This window comes from Heterocephalus glaber, unplaced genomic scaffold, assembly GCF_053883595.1.
Source record: "Heterocephalus glaber isolate CG9 unplaced genomic scaffold, H.glaber_assembly_v1.0 deba00000676, whole genome shotgun sequence".
NCBI classification, from domain to species: domain Eukaryota; kingdom Metazoa; phylum Chordata; class Mammalia; order Rodentia; family Bathyergidae; genus Heterocephalus; species Heterocephalus glaber.
Genome location: NW_028258156.1, coordinates 12,489,431 through 12,506,685, shown reverse-complemented (window position 1 = coordinate 12,506,685; position 17,255 = coordinate 12,489,431). Strand labels below are relative to the sequence as shown.

Here is a 17,255-nt window from a genome sequence, read left to right as displayed (position 1 = left end):
TCTTGGTTCTTATTTTTCCCCCCTTCCACTGCCCTCCCGTCAACCTCTCCATCCCTCCCTATTTACAAAGACTTTGTTTCCTTTTTTTCATTTTCTTATATTAATTCCATTCCCTTCTTTCCTTTCCCCTACCCCTCCCACTCTACCTTCCCCTTTGCCCATTTTCTTCCTATTTCACATTATCTATTATACTTTTTAGTCCTTATTTACACTTTCAGTTTCTCACACCACAGAAACTATTCAGTATTTATACATGTGTGTTCTATTTATTTCACTTAGGAGTATCACCTCAATGTGCACCCATTTAGCTATGTCTCTAATTTCTCATTTTTTATGGCTGAGTAGTACCCCATTTCATTAAAAAAAAAAAAAAAAACGCACATTTTCTTTATCCAGTCTCCAGTTCATGGGCATTTGGGCTGTTCATCTTCAATCTCTCTTTTCAGAGTGCCATAGTTCTCAGAGAAAAGGTCTTTGATTTCTTTCGTTAGGTTGATTCCTAGGTATTTCAGTTTTTTGGATGCTAGTGTGAAAGGAATTATTTGCCCTATTTCTCTCTCAGTGAGTCTGTCATTCGTGTAGAGGAAAGCTATGGATTTTGTGTGTTAACCTTGTAACCAGCTACTTGACTGAATTTGGTTATTAAGTCTAGAAGACTTTTGGTGGAGTTCTTGGGGTCTTCTATATAGAGTATCATGTCATCTGCAAATAAAGACAATTAGAATTCTTCATTTCCTATCATTATTTCTTTTATTTCTTTCTCTTGTCTAATTGCCATGGCTAATGTTTCCAGAACTATACTGAACAAGAGTGGTGATAGCGGACATCCTTGTCCTGTTCCTGATTTTAGTGTGAAGGATTTCAGTTTTTGCCCATTTAGTACGACACTGGCTGTTGGTTTTTCATAGATGGCTTCTATCAGTTTGAGGGAGAGACTATCTATTCCAATTTTTTGTAGGGTTTTTATCCTAAATGCATGTTGGATTTTGTCAAATGCTTTTTCTGCATCTATGGAGATAATCATATGGTTTTTTTTCTTGGCTCTATTGATATAGTGCATTACATTGATTGATTTGCGTATATTGAACCATCCCTGCATCCCTGACATGAATCCCACTTGATCAGGGTGTATGATCTTCTTGATGATCTTCTGCATTCTGTTTGCCAATATCTTATTAAGGATTTTTGCATCTATGTTCATTAGTGAGATTGGCCTATAGTTCTCCTTTTCGGTTGGGTCTTTCTCTGCTTTGGGAATCAAGGTGATGCTTTCTTGCAGGAATGAATTTGGGAGTATTGCTTCCCTTTCAATTTCATTGAAGAGTTTAAACAGTAGTGGCAGCAGTTCCTCTCTAAATGTCTTGTAGAATTCAGCACTGAATCCATCAGGGCCCGGGCTTTTCTTAGTTGATAAGTTTTTAATTATGTTTTCAATTTCATTGGTTGATATTGGGTTGTTCAGAAATTTTAGGTCTTCTTCATTCAACTTTGGTAATTCATATGTATCTAGGAATCTGTCCATTTCTTCTGTGTTGTCCATCTTATTGGTGTATAGGTTCTGGAAGTAGGTATTGATGATCCTCTGGATTTCTGCTGGGTCTGTTGTAATTTCACCCTTTTCATTCCTAATTGCATGGATTTGGGCCTTTTCTTTCCTTTTTCTGACAAGATTGGCTAAGGGTTTGTCAATTTTGTTGATTCTTTCGAAGAACCAACTCTTGGCTTCATTGATTTTTTGTAACATTCTCTTAGTCTCCATTGCATTGATTTCTCCTCTGATCTTTATAATTTCCTCCCTTGTATGAGCTCTGGGGTTGTCCTGCTCTCCTTTTTCTAGAAGCTTGAGTTTCAGCATCAAGTTGTTTAATTGGGCTCATTCTGTTTTCCTAATATGCATATTTACTGCTATGAATTTCCCTCGTAAGACTGCTTTCATTGTATCCCATAGATTCCGATATGTTGCACTGTCATTGTCATTTAATTGAAGGAACTGTCTGATTTCTTCTTTAATTTCCTCTGTGACCCATTGGTTCTTCAGAAGTGTGTTGTTCAATTTCCATGTGTTTATGAAATTTTTTGAGTTTCTTTTGCTATGGATCTCCAATTTCATTGCACTATGGTCTGATAATATACAGGGGATAACTTCAATTCCTTGGCACTTGCTTAAACATGTTCTATGTGTGAGTATGTGGTCTATTTTGGAGAATGACTCATGTGCAGCTGAGAAGAATGTGTATTCTGATTTTGTGGGGTGGAAGACTCTGTAAACATCTGTTAACTTCATTTGTTCAAGAGTTCGATTGAGTTCCAGTATTTCCTTACTCATTTTTTGTCTAGTTGATCTATCTATTTGTGACAGTGGGGTGTTGAGGTCCCCCACTACAATTGTATTAGTGCATATATGACTTTTCATGTCCATTAGTATTTGTTTTATATAGTTGGGTGCACTAGTGTTTGGTGCATAGATATTTATGATTGTCATCTCTTCCTCTTGGATTGTTCCCTTTACAAGGATGTAGTGTCCTTCTTCGTCTCTCAATCAGTTTTGGTTTGAAATCTACTTGATCTGCAAAGAAGATAGCTACTCCTGCTCTTTTTCGGGTTCCCGTCGCATGGAGTATTGTTTTCCACCCTTTAACTTTCAGTCTATGAGTTTCCTTTTGAATTAAGTGTGTTTCTTGTATGCAGCATATTGTTGGATTTTGCTTTTTGCCCCATTCTGCCAGTCTGTTTCTTTTGATTGGTGAATTGAGACCATTAACGTTGATGGTTGTAACTGAAACGTATTGACTTGTCATTGCCATGACTTTTTCTTTTTGTTGGGTTCTCCCCCTTTACATTTAATTTCTTGTCATGCCAGATGGGTTCACTCTTCTTTGCTTCCTGAGGTTGTGATCCTCAATGTCTGTTCCTAGGATATTGTGTAAAAATTTTTGGAGTGCTGGTTTGGTATTCATGAAGTTCCTAAGGTGCTCTTTGTCATGAAAGTATCTTATTTCTCCATCAATTTGGAAAGATAGTTTTGCAGGGTACCTCAATCTGGGTTGGAGGTTGTTTTCCTTTAGGGCTTGAAATACATCACTCCAAGCTCTTCTTGCCTTGAGGGTTTGCAGTGAGAAGTCTGCTATGATTTTGGTGGGCTTTCCTTTGTATGTGATTTGTTTCTTTTCTCTCACTGCTTGTAGAATTTTGTTCTTCTGTTGGGTTTCTGGAATCTTAACAATTATATGCCTATGTGTAGATTTTTTTTTTTTTTGATCAAGGCTAGTTGGAGTCCTATATGCCTCGCTTATCTTTATGTCAAATTCTTTTCCCCTGCTTGGGAAGTTTTCTGCCATTACTTCTGTGAAGAGTTTTTGTATGTTATCTGCACTCTCTCCTGTTTTTTCATTGACTCCAATCAGTCTTATGTTATTTTTCTTTGCATCATCTAGCAGCTACTGGATTGATTTCTTGTGTTCCCTTAAAATTTTAAAGAATTGTTTCTTTTTCTGGTCACTAATTGCAATCTTATCTTCTATATCTGAAATTCTGTCTTCACATTGGCTCATTCTGTTGCATAGACTTTCAATGGTGTCTTTAATCTCCTGGAAATGTGTTTGCATCTGTTTTATGGATTCAATTTGTTTCCTATGTTGGCATTCCATCATGTTCTTCAGTTCCTCTGTTTTTTATCTATATCCTTTCTAGATTTATTAATCATGTCTTGTACTATGGGCATAATCTTTGCTGTTATGTGAGAAATTATTTCTGATTTCATTTTTTCCAGATCCTCTTTCATTGCTAATTCAGGGAGTCCGGGTAGTTGAGTATCAGAGTGTTCCATCTAGTTTCTTTTTGGGGTTGCTGTAGGTGATCTGGAAGTCTAGTTCTGAGGCTTGTTTACCTGTCTTCTCATTTTGATGGGGGGGCGGGTGCGGCTCACCTCCTCTGTGCTGGGAGCTGTGGCATGCCTACCCAGAAGCCTCCTCCAGGCTCTCCATCTTATAATTTAAGTTTTCCACATTGTAGAATTAGAAATGCGAGTTTCCAGTTTTCCCATAGTTTCAATGCATGGGCCAGAAAATGTTTCAAAGGACTCTTGAACCAATGAAGTTTAATGACTTCTCCACAAGCTCCTGTGGATATTTAGCTTTTGTCTCCCTCAAGTGTCCTCAAGGTCCCATCTTGAGCTGAGATGAACCTGTCATGGCAATGCTGGAAGCACTACTTCTTAGTTTAAATGACAGCAATGCTATTTTGCAGCTAAAATTAATTTAACATTATTCTTTCAATGAGTTCTTTCGCTCTCATTTTGTTTTAAAATGAAAACTCCTAAAATATTTTCCCTTGATTCCTAATGGTACCCAGATGTGACAAGGGATCTAGAAATATACTTGGATATTCTTTCCATCTCAGCATATGTACCCATTTTTTAAAATGGTTTTCATATATTTAAGTCTTATTCAAGGATTTTTCTGCCTAAATAACATTGTAAGCATTCTCTGTTTTTGTCAAAGTGTCCTAGGCTTTGTTGTGATCTTGTCAGGGGTATCACTTGTGTGTTTTCCTTTATCTGGGGAGAAAGTTGGCCTGGTGTGGGAACTCCCCTTCCTGGTGAGGCAAGGTGGCTTCCTTTTGCTCACCTCCTAACTCAGTACCAGTGACTTCTCACTCCCCACTGCTTCTGTACCTGGCCCTCTTTATCCAGACTCTTCTGCAAACTCATCATACTACCACATCCTTTCTTGTAGGCCAGTTAAATTTTCAGTTTCCACATATGAAAAAATAAAAATTTATAATTTATCATCCCATAATGATGCAGTAAGTGAAAACAATGCAAATCTAGCAATGATAATCTTTTCCTAGAAGAAGATAATGATAAAATGACAATTTATTTCACCATTAAAATTTAACTTCCAGGCAGCTACAAAAAAGTAGCTATTTACCTTTTTTTTTCTTTCAGGAGTTTGGCCTGCAATTATCCAGAATCCATTTTTCTTCAAGTATTTCCAATTCAAAAATAGAACAGAAAGAAATAGAAGTGATTCCTTGCAACTTTTCAAAACTAAAGGTTTGGAGTAGAGAGGGGAAAGCTGTAATAGCTACTGATCAATTGACTACTGAATGCCTGCTCTCTGCTACTCTATGTATATGGAAAGGAACTGTCCTTCCTGGACATGTGCCTTCTTTAGTAGAGATCAGCATCCATGGAGCAGAGCTTGTGTGTGTGTGTGTGTGTGTGTGTTTCCACATGTCACAGACAAAGAAAGGATACAAGAAGGATCCTGGATCTCTGCTCATTAATTACAAGAGCTGAGCTAAGCTTTTTTATAAATAGTATTAGGAATCAACCTCTCTTTAGTAAGAAGATTGATTCTAATAAGAAAGCCATGATTTCATACTTCTCTACTAAGGTATATTTTAATATGCTTTACCTCTAAATTATATTTCAGCAATAATGCTGATAAGTTTTTTCATTTTACTATTTAGCTTAGTATTACTCAAGTTTATTTAATAACTGCAAAATCCTTGAATAAAATATACATTGCATCAGAATTTTATAGGAACACATGTATCTCTACAAACCTTGTGAAAAATTGGAAGATATTTGCAACTAAAGTGTTTTTATGAGGTCTAATTAGAGGAAGTTCTCATTATAACCCCAAAGAATGGCAGCATATAAATCTTTAGACTAGATCCTTATTTTTTATCTAGAGTCCTCTATCCCTCAAAAATGGGGTCTCCTACAACTGAGCACCATTTTATTTTGAACTGAGTGTATTTCAGCACTTGGTTGCAATCATTTGACATACAAATCATTATATTTATCCTTCATATGTATTTCTATGTGTTCTAAAACTTGGATTTATGGTACAGTTAAATTAGTGGCATATATTTGAATTTTTACAGTTGCAAATTACAACATTACTTTGAAAATACAAATGGTTAACATTTAGGAAAGACATGGTCTCTTATGAAAAGCACTGGTTAGAGTTTAGAGACCTGTGTTCTAATTGGTGCTTTAGCCATTAATTAGCTGTGTGAATCTAAATTATCTAATTTCATTTAAGTTCTTTTCCTTATTTTAAAATAAAGCTGGAACCATGCAGCACTACAATTCAAAAATTGTAAAAATAAGCACTTTCCCTTTCAAATTCAAATAACTATTTAAAATACATTGATCACTTAAACTTTAATGACAGAGTTAAAGAAGCAATTTCCATTTTTAAATACTATTTCTGTTTAATACAGAAAATTTTTGAAAACAAAATGGCCTCAGTCCTTAGATAACTATTTGTAAAGATATACACTTTGAGAGTTTTACAAAGAAAACTAGGGAAATATTAAATGAAATGAAATGTATATATGTCTTCATCTCCGAACAATGTTTGTTTCCATTTCCTGAGAGGAAAACATCAATATTTTGCTGTAAATCCCTTAAAAAATATGACATACCAGGAGCCATATGATGCTTGAATATTTCTTCATACATGTATATCATATTTTAAAAGAAAAATCACTGTTTTGGAGAACATTTTGTAATGGTAGAAACTTATTTAAGAGGACTTGCTAAAATTTCTTAAAAATGCCCATGTGTAGGATTGTTTTCCTGTCCTGGGTATAGACAGGAAGCCCAAAAAGCACATTTGGAGAGAAACTCCTGGGTTTTTGTAAACCTCCCTCTTAAATAGGTATAAGGAGCACTTGCAGGTTTGAGTTTTTTAAGCAACTGATATTATGTTCAATCTATTGATTCAAATAAAATAAACTAGGATAGCATATTTTTCTTTAGGAAAAATAATTACCTTACTAAAGTGTAAATAAAAATGTAAAGAACAAACAGCTGAAGTGGGGTCAAGTTTACTGCCAATCAGCACAGTACTCTGATGGAACAGTTCCAAGGGTTCTCTTGGAAAGGTCTCAAGTGACCCCTAAAAGGGAAGGCAGTAGAGTTTCTGAAAACCCCACAGGAAGACCTAGGGCATGTGTTCTGCAAAGCTGATTGAAAGGAATTATATTTTGGGCAAGAAGACCAAACACTAGCCTGTATTTATGAGTATCCCAAGATACAGATCACAGCTGTTTGGGGCAAATTTACAGGACTCTTGGAGACTACATTTGCAATTCATGACAAGATGAGCTCAATATTTAACCTAAATGAGGTTAAACTCAACAAATATTTAACAATTATACAATTCATACCTCAGAGAAAAAACTAAATGAAACCTTTTTTAACATAAAGAAGCAATAAAAATATACCAGCTAAAAAGTAGCCATGAGTCATTTCTTCAGTCACACCAGCATCAATCTTTGGGTATAGTTATTGTACAGGTTGAGCATTCCTAACCTCAAAAACCAAAATGCTCCAAAAACCAAAACACTGAGCACCAACATGCTACTGCAAGTAGAAAATTTCACACTATGAAATTTTGTTTCATGCACAAAATTGTCCAAAATTGTAGGTAAATATTATCTTCAGGCTATATGTATAAGGTATATGTGAAACTTAAATAATTTTTGTGTGTGGAATTGGGTCCTTTCCCCACGATCTCTCTCTCTCTCTCTGTCCCTGTCTGTCTCTCTTTTTCTCTGTCTCTCTATATATGTATACATAGATATATAGATATATAATTATATAGATATACAGACAGACAGATTATGTATAATATATACATATATATCACCCCACCCAAAAGAATGAAAATATCTGCAACATTTCAGATTCCAAACATCTTGGGTAAGGGATGTTCAACCTGTATTAGAAAAATCAACTTTAAACACAAAACCACTTATGCATTAAAGATAAACAATTAGAAAAAACCTACAAGAGTCACTGTGGCCCAGTATTTGTGAATGTATGGGAGCACATTATCCAAAAAACGGACACCAAGGCTAGCTCCAGTGTTTAATCCTAGCTATGACTTTCACTTACTGGATTTCTTCTGAATAAATTTTTAGCTTCTCTTTTCTTCACTGCAGGTGACAACAGTATCTGGTTTATTGGGTTCTTATAAGATAATGTGATGCGTGTGAAACACTTCCCTGGCATATAGCAAGTGCTATGTAAAACTATTACTTTCATCCTTATTCAATGAATCTATACCATGAGCATAGGAGAGGTTCAAATAAAGACAACACAAATATTTCTAAGTTGGAAAACAGCTTAAAAGTAATGCCTCTTTAAGACAGTAAAAAATGGAAATTAAAAAATGCTAAACAGGTTATTATTCCACATCTAGGTCCTAAAAGCACACGTAAGATATTTTAAAATATTTTATAGAAGCTTACATTTATGAATTTGTCAGCCTTCCATTTATGAATCCATTTTTGTATAGAAATTGTATTTGTATAAATCAAAACTTAGACTAGAAGTCAAATTGTTGGATTAATTTTAAAAATAAAGTTTACAGCTTTTCCTGAGAATCCCTTAATGAAAAGACAGCAGAAGATAATGAAAAAGGACCAAACAGATGGTTTCCTCTGAAATTTGCCAAACTTTTACAGTATCATTATGATAGATTTCCATTTGAGTCTCCACAGCTTAAAAGTAAGTGGGACATTTGGATCCAGAAGAGAGCAGAGATGATTAAAGAGTTGGAAACCCAGGCTTAATAGGAAAGGATTATGGAAATGATGCTGGTTGGCCAAAAGAGGAGAAGACTGCGGGTGACTTAATTACAGTCTCAGGGTATATAATATGCCATGTAAACGGGTTGGGGAACAGATGTTCACCCAGCGAAAAGTAGAACAAGATGGAATAGGAGCACTTTGGCTCTGACTTGAGAAACATTTTTTATTTATGAACAGTTGTTGAGCAGCTAAACCTTTGTTCATTCAAACAATATTTTTATTCAATTCTTCCTCTTTCTTGGGTACTATATTAAGTGCCAAGGATGAATTAATGGCCAATTCACATAAACACATAGATATATTGTGTGGAAGGTCCCTTTTGCTTCAGAATTGTATTTGCAGTGGAGTTGGGGACCTATGCATATCACAGTGTAAGAAAAGTAATACAAACAGGTGGAAAAGACAGCAGCGGAGCATTTTATATTCCAATTTAAGTTGCAAAAGGATGTAAGAGCTTCTTGAGAACACAAAAGACCACTGATGTGGGAACTTGCTTGTTGATACCTCACCCTAAAGGACTACTCCTGGGGTGAATGGCATAGCTACCCATGGGGCTGGGGATCCAAGTTGTTGAGAAAGGGTTTGGATTAGGCAAGGAGGAGAGCACAGTGGATCTTCCAGCCCAGGGAACTATGCAGTGGGCAGGAGGGCCTTGAAAGAGCCCCTATCCAGGTGTCCTGCCTCGCTGAGACACCAATAGCCAGGGTTAGATTACCCAGAGAAACAACAGCTATCAACAGGTGAGAAATGTTCGATGATTTGCTAGAGTGTCTCACACAGCTCAGAGAAACATTTACTTATGTTTGCCTCTTTACTATAGAGGAAGAAATGTATAGGGTCAAGTATGTGACAAGGCCAGGGAGTGCCTGTGCCCTCCCTAGAGGTGCCACCTTTCTGGACCCTTGATATGTTCATCACCCCTCACTTAGCGTTTTTATGGGAACTACGCTATTTAGGCCTGACTGATTCTATCACTGGTCATTGGTCATTAAATCAATCTCCAGTCCCTCCTTCCACAGAGGTTAGAGGGTAGGGCTAAAAGTTCTATACCTCTCATTACAGGACTAATTTCCTGGCAGACATCACCTCCTTCTCTCTCAATATTCTCCGAATTGTGTCTGTGAACCAACCGATGACTTACTAGAACCAAAAGAAGTTGGAAGAGTTACAAACTAATATATGAAAGGTACCTGGCAAAAGTTACTTGTTTTATTATGTAAGGAGATGTAGATATTTGTTGAATAAGCATACTTTATTTCTTTTGAAAAACTTCCCTTTAGAATATTTTATTTCAGTATACATCAGCTCATGTCTGTGAAAAACGTGGTTCTGATACACTGTTCTGGCTTGAGTAGCTCTGTGACAAAGTTTTCTAAAATGGCAACCAGGCATATTTCCCTGAGGAAATGTCTGTCACTGAGGAAGAATATTTTAATGCATAATTTGGAACTGACTGAAAATATTTTAAGAAAAATTGAAAAAATATTTTGGGTCAGATCTTCCCCCCCAAACAAACCCTGAGACAACAATTTGAAATCATATAGTTTATTTGGGAAGGAAACTTCCTTGGAAGAGGAGGAAGTGAAACAGATGAGAAAGGAAGCCAGTGTAGGATATAGGATATACTAGTGCACAGGCTTGTGGGCAACCACGGGTCCATTCCCCTAGGTTAGAACACACCTCAGAGTTGTCTCCATTGAGTGGTGAGGAAGCTAGAGTATTTTATCTACCAACTCCTGTCCTTCAGTGGTTAAGATGTCATGGATGTTCATGTCCGAGGACTCAGAACCTGTTCTGTAGGTACTCAGACCAAGCTTGCTATGGCAGCCAGAGAAAGCTTTCAGGCAGATTGTTGCAGGGGGTTCACATTAAGAATCCAAGCGATTATATGGATACTGAGGAAATAAGAGTTGGACACCAACAGCATCTCCTGAGGAACTTGTGGAGTACCTTGCCTGAAAGTCTTTGAATAGATTATTTAAACTCTTGTCCTTTTGGGAAATGGTGGAGAAGGTGATTATCAGAGTTATTAAAATACTAACATTCTAGCCTCTAGAAAAATACTTATGCCATTGTGGAATAAAAGAATGCCATTATTTTCTCACAAGAAAGAGTTTTATCAAAAAGTTATAATTCATCATTGAATAAATTCAGCATTTATAAAAATACATTGTGAATTATGAATACAGTCATGTATAACTGAACAATTGGACATGGTCTGAGAAATGCACTGTTGGATGATTTCGAAGTAGTGCAAACATCATAGAATGCACTTAAACTAAGCCAGTTCTGACATCTCTAGGTGATACAATCTTATGGGACCACCATCCTATATGCAGTCCATCACTCACCCACACAGTTGTGCAGCACGTAAGTTTTACAAAAATTTATATTCAAAATTTAACATAGAAAATGTTTGTTTTTAACATATGATAAAACTAACTGGGGCTTATATCATGGATGAGTTACTGCTTCTATTTAGAAGCTTAAATGTGAAGATTGATTTGTCCACTATTTTTATAATTTCTTTTAGAAATTAGGCATCTGGAACCCTCTTTATGATATGAAGACCCCTCTCTTTCCCTGCCTCATGTGCAAAGCATAGGTTTTCTTCAATTCATTAAGTGACAGTGTTGAGTTCACCCCTTAGAAGGATACATATTGTTCTCAGTTCTCTTTGATAACTTCCTCTGAAAACTAAGTTCAGTGCAGAAGCCTAGAGACTTAAGAAGGTTAGAATGTGCCAGGGTGAGTCAAGAAATTTGAGATTAGTACTTTTGTTCTGGCACCCAAGTGACTTAAAGGCTGAAAGTCTCCTCGGAAAAAGAATCTCTGGCCTTCCTCCAGCTGACTGAAGAAACCAGGCCCATTGAGGCAAAAACACGTGAACACTGCAATGCCTAAAGTATCAATATTTAGATGGGGTCTTGTACTTTACCAAGTTCTATTATACATACTGACTCATTTAATCTTAAAGATATGCAAGGAATACATTATAATATCCTTTTTACTGGTGTGGAAGCCACGATTTAAAGTAGATGAAAAAATTCTGCATTGGTAACCAAGTAGTAAGTAACAGAGCTGGAGCACAAATTGATTTCTCTGAGGGAAAATCTGACCCTTCTTCTACCACCCCACTCTTCTTGTCTTGTGGTCTTGTTTAGATTAGATGGATTATTGGGGGCTTGTTTAGATTAGATGGATTATTGTGTATTTAATTCTGCATCCAAACTGGAACATAGATTTACCTTAACATTAAACTAAAGCAAAGTTATAATTACTCATGTTTTTGTCTATGTGACCCCAAATCAAATATAATTGGAATGATGTTTGTTCAGCGTTTTAGTTACCTATTTACCACAAAATTGAGAAACTTAAAATAACAGATGTTATCTCACAGTTACCCTGGTTAAGGATCTAGCAGCCATTTAACTGGGTGATTCTGACTCAGTTTCCCTCTTGAGGTTGCCATCGAGCCATTGGCCAGATTGGCTGTCACCTAGAACCAGAGGAGCCCATTCAGGATCACTCATGCTGTTTGCCCACCTCAGTTTCTACCAGCTGTTGTCCAGCTGTCTCCATTCCTTGGTATATGCACCTCTCCTTATGCTGTGTCCTCAGGACATGGCTGCTGGTATCCCTGGAAAAAGTGATCCAGGAAAGAGGCCCCAAGGCAGCAGTACCATTCTTTTACAACTGACTGTGAGAGGTGACATAACATCCCCCATGCTGTATCCTTTGATTCCACAGGCCAGTCTTGGTACAGTGTAGTAGGGGATTACACAAAAGTGTCAATTTCAAGAGGTAGGGAGCATTGGACGGGATGAGAGGATGCCTAATGACACTGAGAGCATACACAAGTAGGGACATTTTATCCCCTTTGCTACTGCTTAGAGGCATAACAAGGGGTATGCAAAGAGGAACTTTTTCCTATGTAACTACACAAATCATTATACTTACTATTACACCAGTTACTTATTATCTCTATTAGGCTGATCTCAGGACAGATATTAATATAAAATTGGTAAGACATGAAGCCCATATCCCGTGCTCAAAGAGCACCAAGTAATAGAGTAAATCAAAGGAAGTCAATGAGAGAGCTCAAAGCATAATGGGATTCAAATGATGGTGTAGAGCTTTGGTACACTCAGAGAAGAATAAGACAGACCTTAGGAAAGGTATTTCATATGGGCTCCTTGAAGTGAGTCAGATTTCTGAGTAAAGATGAGGGTAAAGGAAAAAACAGAATGAAAATAATATAAGATTCAGAGGACAGAGTCTTACCAAGAGTCTTCAAATCACAAATACTGATAAATCATAGCTTCTTGACTACAGAAGTCCAGCAGAGAAAACAAGTTGCAACTGGTTTAAGGTGGCAGTGTTTGGGTGTAAGTTAACTAATAGGGGTGTACCCGAAAAGGGGGAGTGTCAAGGTGAACTAAGCTTTCTGCTTGAAGTTCACTTGCAAGAGGTGAAAGCAAAGTCCAGTACAGTATTTAAGACTCCCTGATTCAGCCTATACCTTGTGACCCCCATCACTGACCGCCATGCTGCCTTCATGCCTCCTCTTCCAGTCCTCCCACAGCACTCCTGCATCTATCTCTTTATCATCCCAGCATACACCAGACTGGATCAGATCTAGACAGGTACATTTTTTTTTTTACTCAGTCTATTCGATCTGCATGGAATATTCTTTACTGCTCTCTTCCATCCCACAATCCTTCACTCTTTTGAATTCAGCTCAAAGATCAGCCTGTCAAGAAAGGTTTTTCTGGCTTTCCTCTTCCTCTATTCTCATGCCAGCTATACATCACTATAAATGCATTAACATCTGGGATCACCCTTACTGTTGACTAATATAAACATTCCAGTCTTACAGTGATGAAATGGCATAGCTTGATATCTTTTTTCCTTTACAAAGGAAAGTAAGATAGGTAAGATGGATAAGCAATATATCTTAAAATCAATGATACATTAAATTTGGTGGATTTTTTTGCCCTTATTTGCATGTTTACTCCTTCCCTAAGACTAAAAGGAACTTGCAGTCTGAAATCATATTTACTTCATGTCCTCACTGCCCATATGTATGAAGTTTTCCATAAATGTTTAAATAAATAAAACCTTGAGTAGCCAAATAAAGGAAGTTTCAGTGCTTTCTGTCTATTTCCAGGAAAGGTGACTCTGATTATCCAAGTCACTTCATTTACAAGAGTCAGCTTATGGTGAGAGAGTGAAAAATTCCATGATCTGTTGACCTTCTTATATCATTTGACCTGAAAATTACAACTCCTTTCCTTTCATATCATATATCCCTGAACATTCCTGAAATTGATGTAAAAAACCCAAGCCTCTTGGCAGGACACCATGGTTTTCAATCAAGGATTTAGAACTGTAAATGTAGAGTTGGTAAAATGCCTGATCAACGGAGTCAGGCCTGAATTAAAGCCCAAGCTTTAATATTAGTGTGCAACCTTGTTAGTTAACCAACCTGAACATTTCTTAGCTTTGTCCTCTAAACTATGATGGCAATACAATTCATTTCTCAGGATAGTTGTGGAGATTAACACCATTAACAAATATATAACATATAACATGGGAGATATTCAATTAATTTTAGAACCATTGCTATGTCCTTTGCACATAACAGAATGAGAGCAAAAATAATGAATGAGAATAATCCACATAGTCAGGAAACCAGTGTGGATTTGGAAATCCTCTCAAAAGTCCTATTAATTAGTCACTCAGGTTATTACAAATTAATGATGTTAAAATAATTCTTGTAGATGTTTGATTCTGCTTCAGTTTCTGCCTATTTCCGTGTATGATTCACTACAAGTTCAGATCCAATTTTACATATTGTTTTCTTCCTATCAACTAAAACATTTTTACTATAGAGAAATGGACTTTATGATAATTGGATCACACCAGTTTGCTCTTTTGCTTCCAGGCACTGTAATTCGTTTCTTTTGAATGTTCTCCCAGAACCCAACATCTCTAAGTTACTTAACTGATTTTCCTTTCTCTTTTCCCATATATTTCTCTGTATGGAAAAATCTTTGAGGAAGCCAGGAATTCATCTGCCAAGGGAAAAAAGACCTTCTAAGGCCATTTAGAACTATATGATAGCAGGGCAAGTAGACAATATGAGGTGGAAGAGGAGGGAGAAATTAGAAAAGAAGAAAAGAATCCAGGGATGTATAAAGGAATCTGAAAATAGGAAAAGAGGAGTGAAAGAGCAAAAGCTGATTTGTTGTCATGAAAAGATCGATTAAGATTTTGAAGGTTTTGGCTGGTTTCCATGTCAAAAAGGACCAGTTATAAGTTTAAAAGCTGAACTTCATGGAATCTTCCTCGTATACTAATAAGCCTTGCCACACCAGTTAGAAAGTGGGTTCTAGATATCAATGCAAGAAAAGATGAACAATTCCTTTGATCCTCCATAGTCTAGAAACAGAATCCCAAACAAATAGACAACTAATCCTACTGTATTCTGATCTTTGAGTCTCTTTGCCCATTTTATAAACTCAGTTGCTCTGAGTAGCCTAATCCTTATCCCAATATTCCCTGTAGATGAATGGCTGCCTGATTAAAATACTTTGATCACACTATAATCTTTTCTTATCCCTCTTACAGGCACATTTTTCCAAGCTACTTTCTCCAAAAGCTATGTGTTCCAATAAGCAGGTTTAAGCACTATAATCATGAACCACCTACATGCAAATTAATTCATAGATCCAGATAATGGATCTTGTTCTGTCATGTTGTTTTTAACCAAATGCTGAAAGAGAAAGCTTTGAAGAATGAGGAGAAACTCAACTATGGAATTTTAATAGCCTTGAGGCTCAGAGACTCAACACAAAGAAATAATCGTCATTCACTCAAAGAGTATTCACAGCCTTGGTGGAAAAATTAATGCCAAAATTCTGTGATTAATTACAGTTGCTGAAGAAGCTACAAAAAATACACAATGAGTTCTTGGGCTAATCAAAGACAGAGTCATTTGAATAAACTGTCCTAGAGTCAACAATGAGTACATGGTCAATTTCTCATAATTCTCATCATTACTTTGAACTATAAGACTTCACTTTGAAACTGAAAAATACCTAAGCCGTATTGATTGGATAGAGGTCTATTTTTGCTACATAAGAGTGACTCATAAAATCTAAGTGTTGTGATACTTAGTTTTTCACCTGAGAAAGGTCATTCTACATCAACATCCAGAAAAGATAAGGAAGATATAAGGTGATTGGTGATTTCTCTATAAAAAGGAAAAGAATAAAATGTGAACATACCAGATAAAATCATTGGTATAAAGGTGCACCCTGACCAATTAATTATGATAGCAGAGCATCTCGCACTTTCTGTAGTCACACCAAGCCTGCCCACAGTGGGACAGCCAGGGCAGCATCTGGATGCCCCCCAGCAAGAAGGGTACCTAGCTGGCATTTTATCCAAGGCTGATGGAGAGGTTCAGAAAGCTCTTTCTAAGGAAACTTTTGGATTAGACGGGATAGATAGTTCATGAATAGTAATATCAACTTTTTATTATACAGCTTTCCATTCAATACTTTGTGGTATGTGAGACAGAGAACAAGGATGTACATTATGTCACAGATTTCTTAAAGTTTTGATTAAATTGAAAACCAACTTTTGCAATAGAACTTAACTGCAAAGCTTGAACTTGCCACCATTTTGAACTCATTTCATTGCTACTTACATATAAAGATAACTTGTATTCATATTTTGCGCACTCACTCTTTAATATATACATTAGCTCTTTTCAATGTAGATTTTATGCTACAGGTGTTCAGGTCTAAGAATGCTTTTTATAAACCACGTAGCTTGGTTTTTCCTGAATGATCTTGTATGAATCTCAATTGTATGTTAACAAAAACTATATTTCAGTCTTACTAGAACCGTGCTATGACTAGAAATAGATATGTTAATATAAAATTCCTTATTGAAAAGTAAATGGAAAATGGTGTTACAAGAAATACCATGTAAAAGAATGTTATAAAAATGATAGAAATAGATGTGAAGAATATAATTTGCATAACTTAACATTTTACCAATGTTTAAAAAATTGAAAAGTGCATTTTATACATTTGAAGTGAAGAGTTTCCCTTTTTCCTGCTCAGTAAGCCATGGAAATCTCACTGTTACATTTATATTACTTTTCCAGCAACATAACTAAATATGAGAGGGATATGAAGCCTCCCTTTTGTGACCAAGCAGCTCAAAGAGGATAGATGGATATATTTAAACTTGTGAAGCCCTAGGAGCCCAGCAGAGTGGGAAAGATATGTAGCTCCCATCCCAGTAAAATAAACCATATGGCTAATTAAATACTATGTTTCCTATTGATGTCTCCACTAATTGCTAAAAATACATACATGTGTTTTTGGCTGATCAGTAATTAGTTGGGGATCGCTCCCATCTGACATTCCATATACTACATCTTTCTCACCTACTGCTGAGATTAACCCTTGATGATTTTAAGCTTTTATTTATAGACTTGCACTTCTTGTTTATAGACTTATAAGTCCACCAAACAGAGAATATAACTCTATGAGAACATTGCAAGTTTCAAAAGGAGTCCCATGAGTGAGTGCATTATGGTTTTTTTTCCTTGCTGGTTGGAA

At 36.4% G+C, this 17,255-nt stretch overlaps 1 protein-coding gene and 1 long non-coding RNA gene across 2 annotated transcripts in view; one reads left to right on the top strand and one right to left on the bottom strand.

The window, feature by feature from the left end:
- Window positions 1–17,255, bottom strand: part of LOC147829260 (uncharacterized) — a 205,734-nt gene that overhangs the window by 11,103 nt on the left and 177,376 nt on the right. The window lies entirely within an intron of this gene.
- Window positions 1–17,255, top strand: part of Ahr (aryl hydrocarbon receptor) — a 140,650-nt gene that overhangs the window by 120,356 nt on the left and 3,039 nt on the right. Inside the window, exons 15-16 of the mRNA XM_004839591.4 lie at window positions 4,946–5,053; window positions 9,676–9,799. The gene's annotated coding sequence lies outside the window, so the exon portion shown is untranslated. The remainder of the gene's footprint in view (window positions 1–4,945; window positions 5,054–9,675; window positions 9,800–17,255) is intronic.